Source organism: Neophocaena asiaeorientalis, unplaced genomic scaffold, assembly GCF_003031525.2.
Source record: "Neophocaena asiaeorientalis asiaeorientalis breed wild unplaced genomic scaffold, Neophocaena_asiaeorientalis_V1.1 scaffold294, whole genome shotgun sequence".
In the NCBI taxonomy this organism is placed as follows: domain Eukaryota; kingdom Metazoa; phylum Chordata; class Mammalia; order Artiodactyla; family Phocoenidae; genus Neophocaena; species Neophocaena asiaeorientalis.
The window spans coordinates 1,239,638-1,259,562 of record NW_020173945.1 but is presented as its reverse complement, the minus strand read 5'-3'; the positions used below and the strand labels follow the sequence as shown (position 1 = coordinate 1,259,562).

General features: G+C 52.7%; 1 protein-coding gene across 4 annotated transcripts in view; it reads right to left on the bottom strand.

Annotated features, from left to right (window-relative positions):
* The window catches only part of SH3BP4 (SH3 domain binding protein 4), a 43,994-nt gene extending 28,448 nt beyond the window's left edge, over window positions 1-15,546 (bottom strand). The window contains exon 1 of one of the 4 annotated variants that reach the window (XM_024752807.1): window positions 15,446-15,546. The gene's annotated coding sequence lies outside the window, so the exon portion shown is untranslated. Of the gene's footprint in view, window positions 1-10,031; window positions 10,200-13,535; window positions 13,852-15,445 lie in introns of those variants that run through there. The other 3 variants (XM_024752808.1, XM_024752805.1, XM_024752806.1) reach the window with 3 other exon arrangements.
* Window positions 15,547-19,925: the final 4,379 nt, after the last annotated feature.

Sequence of the window (19,925 nt, the reverse complement as noted above, 5' to 3'; positions counted from 1 at the left end):
TCCTTTTCCCTCCAACGCAAACTGCCCTGGAGGGAGGCCCATCCCACAGACTCCAAACAGCACCCCAGCTCCCCCCGCCTCCTGATCTTTGACCCGACTGGTCTGGGCAACGGCCCAAGTGGAAAGGCAAAACGTGACTGGTGTCCCCTTTCCAGGCTCTCCTCTCTTGGCAGGGAAGGCACAGGCTCCGGTTTCGAGAGCATGGTCCTACACAGCGAAACTCGAACCTTCCCATTGCGGTGGCGGGACACTTCCTCCCACCTACAGGAGGAGCCTGATCTCCAGAACCCTTCTGTATCCACCTGGAACAGAGCCGAAAGCACTGCCCGGTGGCCTGGAGGAGGGCTGCCTCCTTTGGGGGGAAAGCGCATGGCCCCATGGGAGAGAGGGGACCACAGGTAATGAGCTAGCCGTTCCAGTGTTTGGGATGTATTTCACTTTGGTTCAACAGTGACCTCAATTGATGAGCAGCAGCTATTGGAGGCCCCCAGCCGGCCATCTGGGCAGAGCGATGAGGTTCGCGGGCAGAATCGTGTGTCCTGGTCCCCGGGCACCTCCCGAGCAGGGGACCACACTGCCTGGGTGAGCAGCCCACGAGAGTTGCACCTACTTCTAGGAACAGGCTCTTGTGTGCAGGCGCTGGGCTGGCAACATGCACATGTTCAAGGCCTTCTCTGTCCACGCAAAGCTGGTGACTCAAGCTCAACACCCCCTCAGGCTCTACGGGGTGCGTGGGAGGGGACCCCGCAGTTGTGGGTGCCCACTTCTCACTTGCTGCTTTTATGGTGTAAAGTGTGATCGTTGGAGAGAGCTGGCCCAATAACTCGGGGTGTTTTCACCAGCCAGTGACAAAGTAAGAAAATCAGAGTCTGGAGAATCACGGGTTGTGGGTAAGGGTCAGGGAGGGGGAGGGGTGGCCAAGCCCCTCTCCACCGCCTCTGCAGGGCCTGAGCCTCTTATGCCCTGGCCTCTTGTCTCCAGCCTACTTGATGCCCAGCTGCGAGACTGTGCTTCAGGGTGGGCTGGACCAACCTCATCATTTTCTTGGGTAAAAACAACAATCTCAGACTTCCCTGGTGGCACAGTGGTTAAGAATCCGCCTGCCAATTCAGGGGACACGGTTCGATCCCTGGTCTGGGAAGATCTCACATGCCGCGGAGCAAATAAGCCTGCGAGCCACAACTACTGAGCCCACATGCCACAACTACTGAAGCTCACGCGCCTAGAGCCCGTGCTCCGCAACAAGAGAAGCCACTGCAATGAGAAGCCCGTGCACTGCAACAAAGTGTGGCCCCTGCTCGCCACGACTAGAGAAAGCCCGCGCACAGCAACGAAGACCCAAAGCAGCCAAAAATAAAATAAAATAAAAAATAAATAAATTAAAAAAACAAAACAACAATCTCAGCCTCTTCAGAGGCTCCTACAGTCTGCAGACGTCAATCCAAGCCTGGCTTCTTTCCAGACCCTCCTTGCACTAACTCACCCTCCATGTCCATGTCACACTCTCATTTGGATGCCCTGAGCTCTCCAAGCACAGCGACTGTTTCTTTCACTCTGCTCCAAACACCCCCAAGCCATCCCCCGACCTTAAGCCTCCATCTCTCTCCACACCCCACTGACTTGAAGACCCAACAGTGCCCCCAGTTTCTGCTACGTTAGAACCTACCCATTTGAGAGAGACCCCTGTCAAACAGTGCCTTTGCAGACGGAATCCTACCTCTTCTCTGAGCTCTCTGGAGACTCATCCGTCATCTTCTCTGGACACTTAACTGCTTGCAATCTGGGCATCACAGCTGTGATTCTGCACGTGATTTCTTAGTTCCCTGACAACTACCCTCGTTTCCTCGAAAGCCAACTGGATACCTGGCTCCTCTGTAATCCTCCAAGCACAGTGCCTGGCCCAAGCTGGTGTGTGGTGCCATCTGTTGAAAGGACAAATGCTCCACCCAAACATTTAGTCAGCATCACCGTGCAGCAGGGACCACCAAAGACACAAGTGGATGGAGACCTGGTCTTTTCCCTCAACTGCTGATCATTTAGTTGGGATGACAATGTGTATGAAACTGACCCCAAGAGGAGGGGGAGGGGTGATGCCTCCACCACACCTTCCGGGCCTGCTCGGGACCTTCTGGGCCTGCACGGACCTTCTGGGCCTGCATGGGGCTGGAAGCCCAGACACCTCGGTTTGCCCAACACACCGTGTGTGCTATGTGGATGCCTTCCACCCACATGTCCTCCTGTCCCATCACCCTGCTGCTGACAAACAATGGCAAGGAGTTCAAAGATGACCCAACACGTGCATGTCAAGTGCTCCCCAAGCATGGGGTTTAGGAGGTCTGGTGGGGTGGGGTCAGCCTCCCCGAGTCACATGGGAAGAGCTGCAGCAGACAGGCTGGGAAGTAAAATCTTGTGATCAACCCGGACTAGAAAAACTTCCCCACTCTGGTCCCCAGCCAGCGACTAGAAAGAAAAAGCGTGATTATCTCTGCAGATGTTACAAAAGACATGAGAAGAGAGGCCCATTCACTTGACAGGCTGGTTGGGGGTAGACTCAGATTCCTGACCCCCGTTTGATGAGTTCAACAAAACTGCAAAACACAAGCACTGGAAGGACTTGTGGTTCCCAAACATTAACCATTGATCTACTGTCTTCCTTAAAAAAAAATCAAATTACTGGGCTTCCCTGGTGGTCCAGTGGTTAAGACTCCGTGCTCCCAATTCAGAGGGCCCAGGTTCGATCCCTGGTCAGAGAACTAGATCCCGCACGCCAGAACTAAGACCCGGAGCAGCTAGCTAGCTAGCTAGCTAAATAAATAGATAGATAGATAAATAAATAAATGTTTAAAAAAATCAAATTATTTAATATTTCTCTTTAAACCAACCTACTTTAACAATGTAAGTTTATTCAAGAAAGTTATTTTAAAGGCAGCTTTCTATATCTTTAAAAAGGAAGCTTCTATCCTTTAAAAAGAAAGGTGTTCCTTAGATATACTGATAAATCTTTTCTAGTATATATTAACTTAAAACATTTTTTTAAAGTTCATCTTAGCTACCATTCTGGGAAACACAAAGTAGCTGGTTCCATTCATTTTACAGGTGAGGAAACTGAGGGTTTTTATTGAAAGAGGTTTTCCCCGGGGTTCATTTCTGAGACTCAGATGAAAATGCCGGGTTCAGACAAGCTAGCTTGCCTGGGGAGGCAGCTCCTAAGCCTTCGTGATGCCCCCAAATCTACTGATGGTTCTCATTAATGATACATGTGCCACATCTGAGGCTCAAGTTCAAGTTTAAGTGAAGACGGGGGAGGAGGCAAGAGCTGCGGAGACCAAAGTGGTAGGGGGGTGGGGGGCGGGTGATGAGCAGGGTGAGAACACTCCCCAGGCAGAGACCAGAGCCACGCCCACCAGATGGCACCACTGGAAACAACCAGCAAATGCAGTGAGAGCCTGTCGATGGGCCCCCAGAGCTGGGAGAGAGACAGCTACATGTGGCCCAACTCCTGAGGACCCAGGCGAGGTCAGTGCTCAGCTGACTGGTTCACTGCTGCCTCTCAGCCAGAGCCTCCCCTGGATGGAAGAACTGTTTCAGTTTTATCCATCCATTTATCGAGGATCTGGCATCTAGCCCAGTAAGCAACCAATGAAACTCATGGAATGAACGAATTTCTTCACAGAAGTTCTATGGTGTCCATGAACTACGAATTGAGATATCCAGGGTAATAAACCAATCACTGATCTATATACTTCATCAATATTTATTCAGGGAAGTAGAGAGGACAGGATTCTTATTCTGTCTCCCATCCCAATACCCCTCAAACTATCTGTCCTTGGGAAATCAAAGATGTAGGTGAGGTGACTTACGTACAGCACCGTTTACAGTGACCCAGGAGGGGGTTCTACCTCCAGGACGGGTTACGTAGTTGTTAAAATTTGTTTTCTAATACTCAACAGAATGGAAAACGCACACAACAGAACGCTGAGAAAAATGAAATCCACAAACTTCACAATAAAACTCATTCCACTTTGTTCTTAGAAATGTATATTTACTAGAAAAAAGAAGAGTAATTTTCACACCAAATGCTGACAGCAACCGTGTCCAGGTATGGCAATCGTATGGATCATTTTGTTCTTTATTTTTACTAAGTTTTCTACTTTTTGTAATTAAAAAAAAAAAACACACACACATTTTATAAAATCAACTTCCAGTCTCCTTCCCAAACACCATGTGTCCAGCAGGTCCTTTCCAGCCTTGAAAGGCCATTTTCTGAGCATGTATAACAGTATGCCATCTGTGGGGTTAATTCCGAACACTTTCAAACACTTGACTGAGCGCCTAGAATGATGTATTAATCCCAGTGGATCTAAATCCAGCCTTCCCAATTCCAGCTCCATGACTTGGGGAAAGTCATTTTCCCAATAACTGAAAAAAATGCATCCCTATTCCTCCTGGCCTCAAGATTCTACTAACTAGGAAACAGAGGATACCTGATTGTGATATTGTGATTTATAGTATATAATATATATAGTAAATATAAATATAAATATAAATATATATATATATATATATATATATATACATATATAGGTCTGTGTTCTATTTCTGGCACAGAGCTCCTAAAACCCTGGGGGATTTCTTAAGCAAATAGAGCAGTAAAGGTATCTTTTGTTATGTTAATGAGGTGGCTTTGGGGCCGCCCCCGGGTAACCTAAGGATGGGGGCTTTCAGTCCTGCCCTCTGACTTCTGCGGAGGGGAGAGAGGCTGCACAGTTGCATAAATTACAGGTGGTCGATGATTTAATCAATCATGTCTGTATAATGAGCCCCCGGTAAAAGCCCAAGGCTGGAGTTCTGAACGCTTCTGGGCTGGTGAACACACGGAGATTTGGGGAGGAGTTGCTAGGAGAGGGCGTGGAAGCTCCCCACTCTTTCTCGATGCCTTGCCTTACGTGTCTCTCCCATCTGGCTGTTCCAGAGTTATATCTTGTTATACTAAACCTGTAATCTAATTAGTAAAATGTTTGACTTCTGTGAGCTGCTCTGGCAAATTAATCAAACCCAAGGAGGGAGGGTCACGGCAAGCTCCAATCTATAGCCGGTTGGTCAGAAGCACAGGTGACAACCTGGACTTGTCATGGGCGTCTGAAGTGGGGAGGTGGGGGGCAGTCTTGTGGGACTGAGCCCTCAACCTGTGGGACCAGACTTCATCTCCAGGTAGAGAGTGTCCGAATTGAGCTGACCGGCTGGACAGCCAGCCGGTGTCTGAGAACTGGCAGCCGTTTTTGGCAGGAGAAAGCCCTTTGCAGGAAAGAGCTCTCTGCAGGAGGCCCCTCCGTCCCGTCACTAACCTTAAACCAGGTGCCCCCATGCACTACTCACCTCTGGCCCTAGCACACCTTTCAAATCTTTTGATCACGAAATACTCTGCCTAACCTGTTGGTTCCTTCCGTAGATGGAAGAAGTAGAAATGAAGAATAAGTAATTAACGGATGACGAGATCTCTTCCCTAGCTCCCCCTTCAGTAATTTCGCCAACAAACTGTGAACAAAATAGTATCTAAAGATAGACCACGAGGAGCTGACAAGCCTGTACACAAGCCTGCATGCAAGCCTGCACACAGTGGGGGATGGCCACAGCGCTGACCCCCCTACCTCAGTGATTAACTGAGATGATTTCCCTGTTTCCCTTCAAAAGCTTTCATGGCTAAGCAGAATCTCTGGAGGTGGTTTTTGGGGGACGCTGAGTCCACCATCCCCCCAGACTGCCAGCATTCCGATTAAGGGCATCTTTCCTTTGTACCAACACTTGTGAGCACTGATTTCGTATGTGGCGAGCAGCGGGACCTGATTCAATAACAGAATCATTCCTGATGGAAAGTCATCACTAAAGCTCCGACCAGCGGGGCTCGTTTTCAGGTCTGGGGGTGGGGGCACCCTGACCTGCTGCTCACAGAAGGCTCCCAACTTTCCACCACTATAAACGGCAGGGTGGTTGGCGGCCATCTTTATCCCTAATCTTCCTCTGAATTGTGGATTATTTTCTTAAGATGACTTTCTAGCAGAGGACAAAGCACTGCCAAATGCTTTCCTGGAAAGCTGCAGACATTTATCCTTGCAACAGCACTGGGGGTCCCTTTTCACCCTTCTGCCAGCCATTTGAGAAAACCTTCCCTAATATGACAACTGGGCAACGAAATACCAAGTTTAAATTCACATTCCTTTGACCATCGGTCAGAAACTTTCAAATATGGACTACGTCTTATTTCCTGCTTCGTGACTCTCATTTTGCATCCTTTGCTTGATTCGAGTCTGAAATTTCATATCAGTTTCAAATATCTTCCCCACTGTTGCTCACACACACCCATCCATTTGCTAACTTTAGGTAAAGGCTCAGTTCTCTGACCCTATCAATCCTTCCTTTGTAATTTCACCCTGAAGCACAGAAAAGGCTCCCCTAATGAAAAATTTGATAAACATTTCACATCTATTTTCCTCTATTTAAAAAAAAAATGGTGTGTGGACTGACATCAATGTACAAAGAATTTATTTTGCTGCTTAGCAAGGAACTTTACAAAATTAATTAGCAAACAGCTAAGCGATGACTCCTTTATCGGTTCCCGAACAATCTGTCCCCTCCGTGACGTCATCTTAATGCTTTTTAAATGTGTATAGAGACACCAGGGTTTGAATCTGGCCAATTCCATGTCATGAGTCTGCCTATTTTTATAACAACACCAGCCCTTATGTAACTCCGGGAGCTTTACCAAGTTTGGCCATCTGGAAGGACCAGCCCCCAAGAACCATTCTATTTCAAAGTCTCCTATCAGTTATTTGAACCTGTTTTTTTTTTCCCCTCCAAATGAACTTGGGAGTAATTAAGTAATATGTCTTCCCACCTCTTCATTCCTTCAAAACAGTTACCCCGCTGGGTTTTTGTTTTTGTTGGCACAGCAATGGTAAGAACTGACATATTTATACTATTGTATCTTTTCTTCCAGAAATATGGTGGGTCTCTGTTTATTTAAAAATGAGTGCCAGGGGGCTTCCCTGGTGGCGCGGTGGTTGGGAGTCTGCCTGCTAGTGCAGGGGATGCGGGTTCGAGCCCTGGTCTGGGAGGATCCCACATGCCGCGGAGCAACTGGGCCCGTGAGCCACAACTACTGAGCCTGCGCGTCTGGAGCCTGTGCTCCGCAACAAGAGAGGCCGCGATAGTAAGAGGCCCGCGCACCGCGATGAAGAGTGGCCCCCGCTTGCCACAACTAGAGAAAGCCCTCGCACAGAAACGAAGATGCAACACAGCAAAAATAAATAAATTAAAAAAAAAGAAAAAATGAGTGCCAGGACAGTGTATAGGGACTGGCACACTCTTCCTGTAAAGGGGCTGAGTGTAAATTACGCTCTGGGGACCATACGGACTCTGTCAAAACCCCTCAAATCCAGGCAGTTCCACAAGTCCAAGCGATTCCACCTCCGAAGTATGTGGATCTGACTTCTGCTCTCTGCTCTCTGCTCCCAGCTGAGCACCTCATCTCTCTCTGGACTCACCTCAGCAGCCTCCCACCTGGTCTCCCTGCTCCTCCGACCCCCAAAACATACCCCGAAACCATTCTCCTTAGAGCAGCTGGGCCCCTCAGCAAAGTAAGTCTCTCCGGGGGCATTTCCCTGCAGTCTCGAACCTCCTTATTGGGACTATGTGACTATGGCCCCACCTGCTCTTCCACGGCCCCGTTTCCTTCTAGTGCAGTCAGTTTCTGAATTTAACTCATTTCTGTCCCAGGACCCTTGCACCGGCAGTTCCCTCTGGCTGGCAAGCTCTGTCCTGCAAACTTCACTTGCTGACAACTCTTGCCACTCAGGTTGACTCAGGTCAAGGTCACACTTCAGAAGAAACCCACCTGACCACTCACCAACATACCCATGCTCAGTCTGACCTTTGTGCCTCACTGTTCCCTAGTGCAAGAGGACCAGAGAGAGAGCTTGCACATGGGAATCACGTGTGCACACACAGGGCACGGGGGCCCCCGGGCACGGTACCCACCCCCACAGAGTTTGTGGTCTTGCTGTTTACACTGACCCAGTTCACGCATAAGCCCTGTACTTTTCACTAAGTTCGAGACACACCTCTTTTTTTTACACACCGCCATGGTCTGGAATGCTATGAGTTTCACTGCAGCAAAGAACTAAACTTCTTTGGCTCATAGGTGCTTTACTAAATGAGGTAGTATAATTTCTTTATAAACCACTAATCACTCCATAAATTCTATCTCCATTGCTAGTTACGACAACTGTGGGTTGTGGGTAGTGAAAGTTCAGTATCACTGTACCTTTTTTCCATTTGCTTGAGCTATTTAGGGCCCGACCACGGGGTTCAGGTCAAGCACTTAAGGAAGCATCTTTTGGCTAAAACCTAAAAGCCACCAGGCTGGGGAGAGGACGGCACTGAGAAGTCACATATGCTCACGTTTTTCTAATACCCTCTTGTTATGAGTTGAACTGTGTCCCCCGCAAAGGATGCTGAAGTCCTAACTTCCACTACCTGCAAATACAACCTTATTCGGAAACAGGGTCTTTGCGGATGACCACGTTCAGATAAAGTGCTACGGGTGGGCCCTCCTCCAATATGACAGGTGTCCTCACAAAATGGGGAAATGTGGGCACAGAGTGAAGATGACATGGAGACAGGGAGAAGGCGGCCGTCTGCAAGCCAAGGAGAGAGGCCCGGGACAGCCTCTCCCTCACAGCCTCAGAAGGAGCCAGCCCTCCCGACACCTCAATCCCGGACTTCAGGCCTCCAGAGCCATGAGGGAATGGATTTCGGTTGTGTTGAGTGACCCAGTTTGTGGCAGTATGTTCTGGCGGTCTCAGGAAAGTCACACACCCTCCTAGGGGTGTGGACACAGATTCGGCTTCTCAGACCTTCCTTCACTCTCCCTGGCCGGCGTGGCCTCCTGCCCCCAGTGAACTTCTCCCCGGCTTCCTCTCTTTCTGTCACATCTAACAAATGGAACTCCATGAAGCAAATGAAAGCCAAGACCCCAAAACAGAGTCCCGGCCTCTGCAAAGTGTGGTCTTGCCTCCACACTTCCGGAGCACTCTCTCCTACGATCCCAAACTACCTGGCCATCACCCAACCGCCACTCACCTCACATTCCTGACGGCTGAGTCTGATGCCGGGGGCAATCGGACCTCTATATCCCGAGTGTTGCTGTGGGAAATCCTGCTAAGTCACCGCAAGCGCCCCGCAGAGGCATTTCTCGGTGGCAACCAAGTAAGTCGGGGTGTACAACAAGCTACTCTCCCCAAGATTCCGGAGCTCTCCGAACATTTCGACTCACTGAGAACACACTGGAGCCATTAGAAAATAGGAGGCCAGTGCTCCCTAAGCTGCGGGGAGAACCGGGGACAGCCCCCCGCCCCGGGCTCCACCGCAGGGGCTCCGAGGCCACGAGGTCAGGTTCCTTCTGAGGGGGCCCAACCGGTCTGCAGCAGGACATGCGCCAAAGGAACAAACATTTAGTGACACGGAAAGACACCCAACGTAGTCACAGTGAAGAGGCACAACCCTGACAGAAATTTCCAGCCGCTGGTAGAAGCCGAGTGGGAAAGCAGCTGAGGGCGACAGATAAGGCTGCAGGGGGCACTCGGGCTCCCCAGGGCCATGGAGACGGAGAGCACAGCTCCGGATACAACAGAGATTCGATGGGACCCGCTGTCCGGAAGGAGAAAGGCCGGCTGGGGGAGTGACAGGCCGGCGGGGAGGGCAGAGGCCTGCAGGCCAGACAGCCTGCTGATGGGCATTTAGGGGGTTAATATGTCTTCTGGCACAAGCCGAATCCCACCTCATTCCTCGACTTACAAGAATACTGGGAAAACACCAGAGAGGAAAAGGCTGCTTTGGAAACATTTGTTGTGAGCGGATACAAGTTCATCCTCTCCCCCCAGGCCAACCGTCTCTACAGCCTAGGAGATAAGCAGTTCCTTTCATCCGGCACCACAAAGGGGAGACACGGCAGGTTTGCACGCTCAGCACCTCACCTCCAGCCTGGATGTGGAAAGGCCCAGCTCTGTTCCCTGAGGCCCTGCTTGGCCGTCTAGCGCGTTCCTCACCTGATCCTTTATCACCAGAGTCTTCCTCCTCTGACTCCTCCCCTGTAGGCAGGACTAAATTAAGGCTGACAGCATCCTGCAAAGAAGGAAGAAACACAGGGTTTTGGGGCCAGATCAGAGTGTGACCAGCAGCTCCAGCTGTGTGCTCTTGGACAAGTGACTTAACCTCTCTGAGCGTCTGTTTGTATCACCTGCAGCAGGAAGATAGTAAAATCTGGCTCACCAGGTGAGCGCATAGGAGGCGCTCAATAAGGACCATTCCTCGTCATCGTGCCTGGAGATGAACGCCGGCCAGCCCAGCACTGATGTCCCCAAAGAGTGATGTACCAGGGACTCAAACCAACTTACAAAGTCTCCTGCACACCACAGAGTCTCTGCATTTTCACTTGGAGGCGTTGGCATTTACTCAAAACCCAGGTCACCACCCGCTCACCTTCGATGACTTCCCCTTCATCCCTGGTGGAACCCCTCAGGTGGGCGTAACTTAACTTCCTGGGGCCTCCACTTCCTTGTCTATAACTTGGGGAAAATTACACTCTTGACCTCTTCAGAGTGTGTGGATAAAATCTGCTGGTTCATGCTGAGTGCGTAGGGAAGAGCCGGCACACAGCTCTCCCCAAGGCAGGGTTTCCTGCTCTTGGTGCCAGAAACACTCTGGGTGGGACCATGCTCTGCGGGTCGGGACCGCCTTGCCCACTGCAGGATGCCTAGCAGCACCCCTGGCCTCCACCCGCCAGAAGCTGGAGGCATCCCCACCCCCAGACAACCCTAATGTCTCCAGGCACTGCCAAGTGTCCCCCAATATCGCCCCTCTGATAACCACTGTCCTCGGTGAGGGCTATTGTTATTAATGCTATTTATCCTCTTCCTTTACCTTTAAGTCTGAGCCCCGCTGGTGTGTTGACACCTCTTCTCTCTGGCTCCCTTCCTTCCATTTCCAATCTCCACCTCCCACGCTCCACCCCATGGTCACGCCCGGCACCCCTGCACCCCAAAGGGCTCCTCTTAACAGTTTCCCCACCCTGGATGCCAATGCCAACCACCTGGAGAGGCTTTTGAATAACACAGTCCCACCCTGGAGATTCAGCAGTATTTTTAAAAAGCTCTTCCGTAATTCTAATGCACACACAGGGCAGAGAATCACCGTGCAGCCCGGACTCACTCACCAGCCACCAAAGAACCTACAACAGTCCTTTCACTTAGAACCCAGGCGCTATTGCCTCAACTTCAAATGGTGGTCCGAGGTGCCCCCCGACCTCTTGGAAAAAAGCCCACTTGTTCAACCCCCTGCTTCATTCCCACCCAACCCCCAGCTACCAGGGTCCCAAAGGCCAGCTAACAGGTCCCCTCCCCAAATTCGGCACACTCAGCTGGGCATGCTTCTCACCTTACCTGGAAGGCTCCCTCTGGCTCCTCTAACCCTGGCCAAACCCATCTACCCTTCAACAAATCCTCCCCGGATGGCTCTGCTGTCACTGATCCCACACCTCGACCCATCACAAAACCACCCAAGGGCAGTTTCTGGGTCTTACACACAAGGTCCTGGGTCCACACACCCAGGGAACTAAAGTCCTGGAGGCAAGTTCTGCAGACATACACGAGGCACAGACACAGGGACGCTCCAGATGGATGACTCATCCCCCATAGGGCACAAGCCCGCAATGCGGGTGATGTAAGCTCTTCGAATCCATGGGCCACTGTGCCCTAAAAAACATTTGACCTTGAAGGGATCAACATGTGTTTTTATTTTAAAAAATTAATTAATTAATTTATTTTTGGCTGTGTTGGGTCTTCGTTTCTGCGCGAGGGCTTTCTCTAGTTGCGGCAAGCGGGGGCCACTCCTCATGGCGGTGCGCGGGCCTCTCACTGCGGTGGCCTCTCCTGCTGCGGAGCACAGGCTCCAGACGCGCAGGCTCAGTAGTTGTGGCTCACGGGCCTAGTTGCTCCGCGGCATGTGGGACATTCCCAGACCAGGGCTCGAACCCGTGTCCCCTGCACTGGCAGGCAGATTCTCAACCACTGCACCACCAGGGAAGCCCTCCACATGTGTTTTAACAGGTAAGTGACGGCTGGAGGCCAGACAGAGGGCCCAGTACGGAGCAGCCTGATGTGGCCTCAGGAATCCCAGGACCTCTTCATGGCCTTCAACCCCAATTCGTGGTGTCAGTGTCGCTGCTTCCAGAACAGATCCAACCGCACTTTGCTGGGCGTTGAGTCTGAATTGAAGCAGATCACAGGAATACGAAGCACCTGGGAGAACTCCCTGCATCAGAAGGGCCCCGGGAGCATCAAGGTTTTATTTTTAGAAGCAGGACACATTCTTCAAAGAAAATCTTTGCAGAAACCTTGAGCCAGAACTAGGTAAATACGAAGCAGCTCTGTCAGAAGGGCGGAAAGGGGAGGCGTGAGAACAGGTCTGGGGAGGAGACGGGTCCACCCGCTAGCCCACCTGCTGCCTGCCCAGCCCCATCACTTCCTACCCCAGATGGAGGAATCATTCACTGACCATCCACCTGCACGAAGGGCAGCGTGAACTCTTTACATGCACCAGACATAGCCATTCCACCCCAGGCACACGCACCCAAGGGAAAAGGAAGTGGATGTCCACAGAAGGGCTCGCGTACAGATGTTTGGACTGGATTCATTTTTCATAATGGCCCCAAACTGCAAACAACCGTGACGTCCCGCAATAGGATAAAATGAACCAATGGCGGCACATTCACACGGCGCCACTGACAGGAAATACACATCCACGCCACACCGGGTGGCCCACGGCCATGAAGCTGAACACGGAAGCCAAACCCAGGAGCACGCGTCTTATAGGATGTATGAGGACAGGCAGGTGGACCCTCAGACGTCAGCAAGAGTGGATGGCAGGAGGAGGCGGGGCCAGATGGGGAGGGGCACAGGGAGCCACTGGGTGATGGGGACACAGCTTGAAGGAGTGTGGGTGACACAGGCGTCAAACCTCAAGGATGCATGACGTACGAAAGTGCAACGATGACATGACACACCTTTCAGAGTATAAAGAAGGATAAAGAAGCGTGGGGTTTCTGCCTGCAGTTAGGGAGCTAATCACAGAGCTGGGCTGAGAACCAGGCCTCCGGGGAGCCTCCACTGACTGCAGGGTTTCACTGAGCCGGACGGAATTGTCTGGCACCACCTGCGGCCGATGCCCCAAGCCTGGCCCCCGTGTGCCTACACGCACCAGGGTCTTCGATGACCTGTTTCCCATCCACACAGACAAAGGCCTACCTGACCGCCCCTCCCCTCCCCACGTGGCCGCTCTGAGTCCCCAGGGGCCCCCGGGATGTGCTGTGCTGGCTAACACCTCGCCAAGGTGCCCTGGGGTCAGCAAGGCTGGTTCCCAAGCTGCTGTAACAAATCACTCCAAATGTGGTGGCTTAAAACAAAGAAACCGTTCTCTCCCACCTCTGGATGCTAGAGGTCTGCAATCAAGGTCTCTGCAGGGCCCTGCTCCGAGAGGCTCGGGAAGAATGTGATCCAGGCCTCTCTCCTGGCTCGTGGCGTCACAGGCAAGCCTTGTCTCTCCTTGGCTTGCAGGTGCCCCCAAATCTGCCTCCATCTCACGTGGCCTTCTTCCCTGTCTCTCCACTTGGCTGTCTTCTGAGGACACCAGTCATGGGATTAGGGTCCACTCACTTTGACTAAGCCAGTTACATCTGCAAAGGCCCTATTTCCACAAAATGTCACATTCCGAGGTGCCAGTAGACGTGACCTTCCAGGGACACGATAGTACTTGGACATCGAGTAACAAGGGAAGGCAGGTCGGGGGAAGGCCAGGCAAGAGGCAGGCGGCGGGCTGGCTCCTGCCCAGAGCAGCCCCGCAGGGACTTTGGCCCAGCCGGCCGGGCAGGTGAGACCTGAGCCCTTGTGAGAGTGGCCTGGGACTTTGTGGGACGCTGGCTGGGAGTTAAGGGAACGTCCCTCTTGTCTAGTGAAGTGGTCACATGCCCAGTTAGACGCAGAGGCGTCAACCCCTTTGGGGCCTTCTTTACCTAAGACATGCACATAAGGGAATCCAGTGACAATACGGGTGAAAACTTGGCAGGTAACTCGGGTTTCACCCTCAGCTCCAGTTAAAAGAACTTCAAGGAGCACGTTCTTAACTGTTACGCTTCTCACCGGGGCAAACAGAGCCTACTCTGATGACAGACTGTCTGGCGAAGATGCTGGGTCAGTCGCTGCGTCAGTCACTAAACTTTGCTGTACCGCGGGGGCCCGTGGGACCCGTGGGCAGGTGCAGGGACATTCCCGTCCCCTGTGTGCCCATGCTAGGGCAAAAGGGGAGCTGTCAGAGTCTGAGGGACGTCCCAAGTCCTTAAAGCAATAGGCTGCCCTCTGCCAACACCACATCTGTGGTCACCAGCCCTGGCACCCCGGGCTCCCCTACAACAGGACCTAATCGCGTGTCTCTAACTGCTCATTTAATTGTGTGTCTCTCCAACCAGGCCGTGAGCTCGAGATCAGCAAGGACCTCCAGCATCCCTGGCACACAGCAACAATCTCTCAATGAGTAGCACTTACACCAACCAAGGGCTTACAGGTTGCTCCAATCTCACAGTATATGAACGGGGCGGCTTCTCCCAAGCAAGATTTCTTATGTTCATAGCCTTCTTCAGGTCTGTCCTGAAAACCTGAAGGTTATCAGAAGTGGAGTCTTTTTTTTTTTTGCGGTACGCGGGCCTCTCACTGTTGTGGCCTCTCCCGTTGCGGAGCACAGGCTCTGGACGCGCAGGTTCAGCGGCCGTGGCTCACGGGCCCAGCCGCTCCGCGGCATGTGGGATCTTCCCGGACCGGGTCACGAACCCACGTCCCCTGCATCGGCAGGCGGACTCTCAACCACTGCGCCACCAGGGAAGCCCAGTGGAGTCCTCTTTAATTTAAGTCACTAACTACAGGGGTACTAAGCACTTGTCACACACCTTGTTAGCTGCTACAAGAACACAAAGAAAAGCAAGACCATCCTGCTTTTAGCAGGCTCGCGGAAATGATGAAGACACAGACGCGAACTACAACAGAAACCATAATACAGGTAAAACAGCCAACCCCGTCCATCCACTGCTGCCAGCTGAATGGTGTCCCCCCAAAAAAGATATGCTCGAATCCTAAATCACAGACAGGCCCTAAGTCAATCACTGGTGTCCCTGTAAGACACTGGGATACAGAGACACAGACACGCAGAGAGAAGATGGCCACGTGACGATGGAGACAGAGACGGAAGTGATGCAGCTCATGCCAGAGGGCGTCAAGATGATGGGTAAGCGACCAGAGCTGGAGGGAGGCCAGGAGGAGTCCTCCTTGAGCCCTCAGGGGGACACCTGCAGACATCTTGACTTCAGACTTGCAGCCTCCAGGTCGGAGAGGATCCATTTCTGTTGTTCAAAGCCATGCAGTTTATGGTCATTTGTTATGCAGCCCTGGGAAACTACAGGTAGACCTCCGAGATAACACAGGCTCAGTTCCAGACCACTGCAATAAAGCACATATCAAGATAAAGCGAGTCACATGAATTTTTTGGTTTCCTGGTGCATAGAAAAGTTACTCTACACCCTGTACTGTAGTCTACTGACTGTGCGACAGCATTGTCTAAAAAATGTGCAGGGGCTTCCCTGGTGGCGCAGCGGTTAGGAGTCCGCCTGCCAACGCAGGGGACATGGGTTCAAGCCCTGGTTCGGGAAGACCCACGTGCCGCGGAGCAACTAAGCCCACGTGCCACAACTACCGAGCCTGCGCTCTAGAGCCCACGCGGCACAACTGCTGAGCCCGTGTGCCTAGAGCCCATGTTCCGCTACAAGAAAAGCCACCGCAATGAGAAGCCTGCGCACCGCAACGAAGAGCAGCCCCCGCTCGCCACGAGAGAAAGCCCGCGCGCAGCCACGAAGACCCAACGCAGCCAAAAATAAAATAAATAGAATAAATACATGTATTAAAAAAAATAATGCATTTTAAAATGTGCAGGCCTTTATTAAAAAAATACTTTATTGCTCAGAAATGTCAACCATCATCTGAGCCTTCGGCGAATCGTCTTTTTGCCATCGTCACATCAAAGATCACGGGATCATGGATCCCCGGCACAAATAGTTATTATGTGAAATAGTTAAATAAATATTTATTTTAAAAAGTAACAAAAAGTTTGAAATAGTTGGAGAATTACTGGAACGTGACTCAGAGACACAAAGCGAGGAACTTTTGCTGGAAAAAGGACGCCAACAGACTTGCTCGACGCGCGGTCGTCACAAACCTTCAATTGGTTAAAAAAAAAAAAAGTATCAGCGAAGTGCAATAAAACGAGGTGTGCCTGTCGCCCCGCTCTACCCCCACAGCGCTTGTTGGTCGTGTGTCAGGCACTATTCTAAGTGCTTCTTAGAATCAGGCACTGATTTACATGTCACAGCCACCCCACGACACAGACGGTTGACCCTTCCCTCCAACCCCACGACACAGACGGTTGACCCTTCCCTCCAACCCCACGACACAGACGGTTGATCCTTCCCTCCAACCCCACGACACAGACGGTTGACCCTTCCCTCCAACCCCACGACACAGACGGTTGATCCTTCCCTCCAACCCCACGACACAGACGGTTGATCCTTCCCTCCAACCACAGTCGAGAAAACCGAGGTGCAGAGGAGCTAGGTCACTGGTCCAACGTTTCCCAGCTGGGTGGCCGCAGGGCCTGCTGCGTGAGCCCGAGGCTGGTGTGAGCCCAGCACAAAGATGGCAGGGTTGGAGCAGCTCCTTTCTAGACCATTCTGAGACCACCAGCTGCTCCTCCCCTGTCCGCTGGGCCAACAGCAGCCCGGCTCCTGGAGACCAGAGCAGGACCCCCGAGCTGGGCTGCTGGGCAGAGCTAGCAGGATAGTCTAAGTGTCTGCTCTGTGGTTTTGTTCTGTTTTTGTAATCGATGCATAAATTAACAAACCTGGCATGAATTCACTCCCTGTTTTTCTGCAGAGCCTCTGCTACAAGTCTGTACCAGGCAGAGATGAAATGGAATCCAACCGACCTGACGGGTTTCCTGCGGGGAGGGTGAGTTCACCAGAGGCCCTGGAACCCAGGTCCCTGGCCTTTTGATAATCAGCTAATTTCCTTCCAGTTCTGAGGATGACACAGGAGAGGCGCTTGGCCAGGGAGAAAGTGGGACCTGGTTCCAGAGGGCAGTCGGAGAAGCTTTCCTTTCGCCTCCAACTAAAAAGTGCCCAAGGATGATTATTTTATACAGAGGGTAAGAAAAAGGATCGGGGAAGAAAGAAATGACCCACAGTAGAAAGGGGCTTCTCCTCAACCGTTCCGTCCTCTGCTTTGTTTTGTCACCATTCATACCCAGCTGTCTAGCGGCATCTTCTTAGCGGCATCTTCTCCCTGCTGCCACCCCTCCCCCATCCTTCCTCCTCCTCCTGGTCCACAGGAAGGCTGTGCCCTCTGTCACCCAGAGCCTCGGCTTGGACCAGAGCCCCGGGCGGCACTGGCAGCTGGCTCGAGCCCAGGGCTCATTTCGGCACGGCCCCTGAGCTGCTGCTCTCCTCCCCTCACCTCCCCCGAGGCGCTCCCGCCCCAAGCCTTGGACACACTGTTCCCATTGGGGTTGGTGACGAGGCCACCGGAGCCCCAGGTCCTGAGGGCATTTTCCTACGTGCGTCTCACCGGGCCGCTTTCTAACCACTGACCTCTCCATGGCCTCCCAGGGTGACGGCCCTCTCCTTCCTCTCTGAGCTGGCCTTTGAGGCTTGTCTTGCAGGTGTCTCCCCAGCACCTGCATGGCTGGTCCTTCCCCCTTCCTTACGAGATTTCCCCTCCTCTGTCTGCCTTCAAGTGTCCAATGTCCCACGTCCATCCTTGCCCTTCTGCTCTTGTCGCTTGCAGCATTCTCCATAGGCGGCCTAGCCACCCCAGGGAACAGGGCGGGGATGGGACCACCTAGTCTCTGCTGATGCCCAAAGCCTGGTCTGCCTGGCAGCCCTGTCTCTGCAGCACCTCCCACATGCCCTCAGGATGGCGACCTCAGGGCCAGCATGCCTGTCTCATCTTCCCCCACCCGAGCCTGCCCCATTTCCTGCATCCCCATTCCAACAAAAGCACCGCCCACCTCCCCCGAACCAGTCCGTTCTCTAGTTGAAACAGGAATTTTTTTTTTCTGGAAAGCATCGTTTCTCAACCTTGGCACTACTGACATTTGGGGCCGGATCATGTTTTGCTGTGGGACCCGTCCTGGGCACTGCACATGGCCAGCAGCACACCTGCCTCCACCTTCTAGATGCCAGTAGCTGCCCCCAGCCTCAGCTGTGACAAGCAAAAATGTCTCCAGACGCTGCCAATGTCCCCTGGGGACACCACTGCTGCAAAGGGCCAGACAGGGAAGATCGTGGGCTTCGTGGGCCACTTGGCCTCAACTCCAGCCACTCAGCTCTGCCCCTGAAAGGCAAAGACGGCCAGAGACAGTGAGTGCGCATGGCTGGGTCCCAATAAAACCTTATTTACAAAAGCAGGGTGCATGCAGGATTTGGTCCTGAGGCCACAAGCCACTGGCTCCTACTCCGGGCGTCACCTGCTCTCTGGCCGGCTCCCGTCCCCTCCGTGCCTTCTTTGGGGCACTACCCATGCCTCACCTGGACACCCACGTCCTTCAAGTTGCCTGCCACCTGGACCCCCTACTCAATTTCTCAGGTACGAGCCTACCCTGACCCTACAAAAACAGAAATCGTTTGAATCCTAACTAGGAAGATGGCCCCCTTTATCGTGGGCCAGGCCCTGTGCTACAGGCTTTACCAACTAATTTAAATCTCCAAAGCGGATCCGGTGAGTAGAGATAACGAAGCAGATGTGAAGAACGAACGTGTCCTAGGACACACAGATACCGCGTGGACCCCACACATTCATCCTACCTGGATCCCACGTGGACAATTCGCTGCTGTCACTGCCCGACACTCCCCCCACCCCTCACGGTGCCCTCCTCCCCCATCTCCTGTCTCGGCCCCTCTGGGTCCACAGGCAGGGCCACGGGACCGAGGGGTGGCGCTGGAGGCCCGCGGCAGCACAGACCGACACTGGCATCCTCGGAGGGGCTCACGCCCTCCTGGGGACACGGGCCCAGCAGGTATCCAGGCCGGCAGCCCCGGGCAGCATCTCAGAGTGAGACCCATGGTTCTTAACATCCGGTGGTCCTGGCTGCCTCTGTCTGGCTGGTTTCCTTTCTGGGAGGTTTGTATTACACTTAAAAATCATTAAAAACGAAAAAGAGTATACTTTGTTTCCCATAAAAATGCTAAGCCAGAGGTTTCTGGTTGATCTATTCTTTATCGAAACCTAGGAATGTCAGGCATAATACTCCCGAAGCAGCGAGTCGCCCTTATGAGGTTTTCTGAACGTGCCCAGGCCCAAAGGAAAAGAAACAAGAAAAGAAACGAAGCAGCAGCTCCCTATGGGAACAAAGCAGGAAGAGATGGGGGGGGGTGCCCGAGCCTGAGCCCCCCTCCCACATGCCATCCTTTCTCTGTTTCGCGCCCCCCCGCAGGAAGAGAGAGCAGGCTCCCAGCACGGCTTCCCAGTACAGAGAAGGCAGCTTTCTCGGGTGCCCCCGCTCGGCCAGCCCAGGACAGGATTAGGGTCGGAGCCAGAGGGCTGGAGCCGGACAGCGGCAGGGACTCTACCCGCTCCCCACCCACCCGGAGGTCAAAACCCCTCCCTCGCAGGATACAGGCTCCTGGGCCCACCTTGAGGTTCTCACTGGGTAGGGACAGACAGGCTGAGCTGTCACTCAGATACGCACCATTTGAGTTGAGTTTGGAAAAGGGACAATGA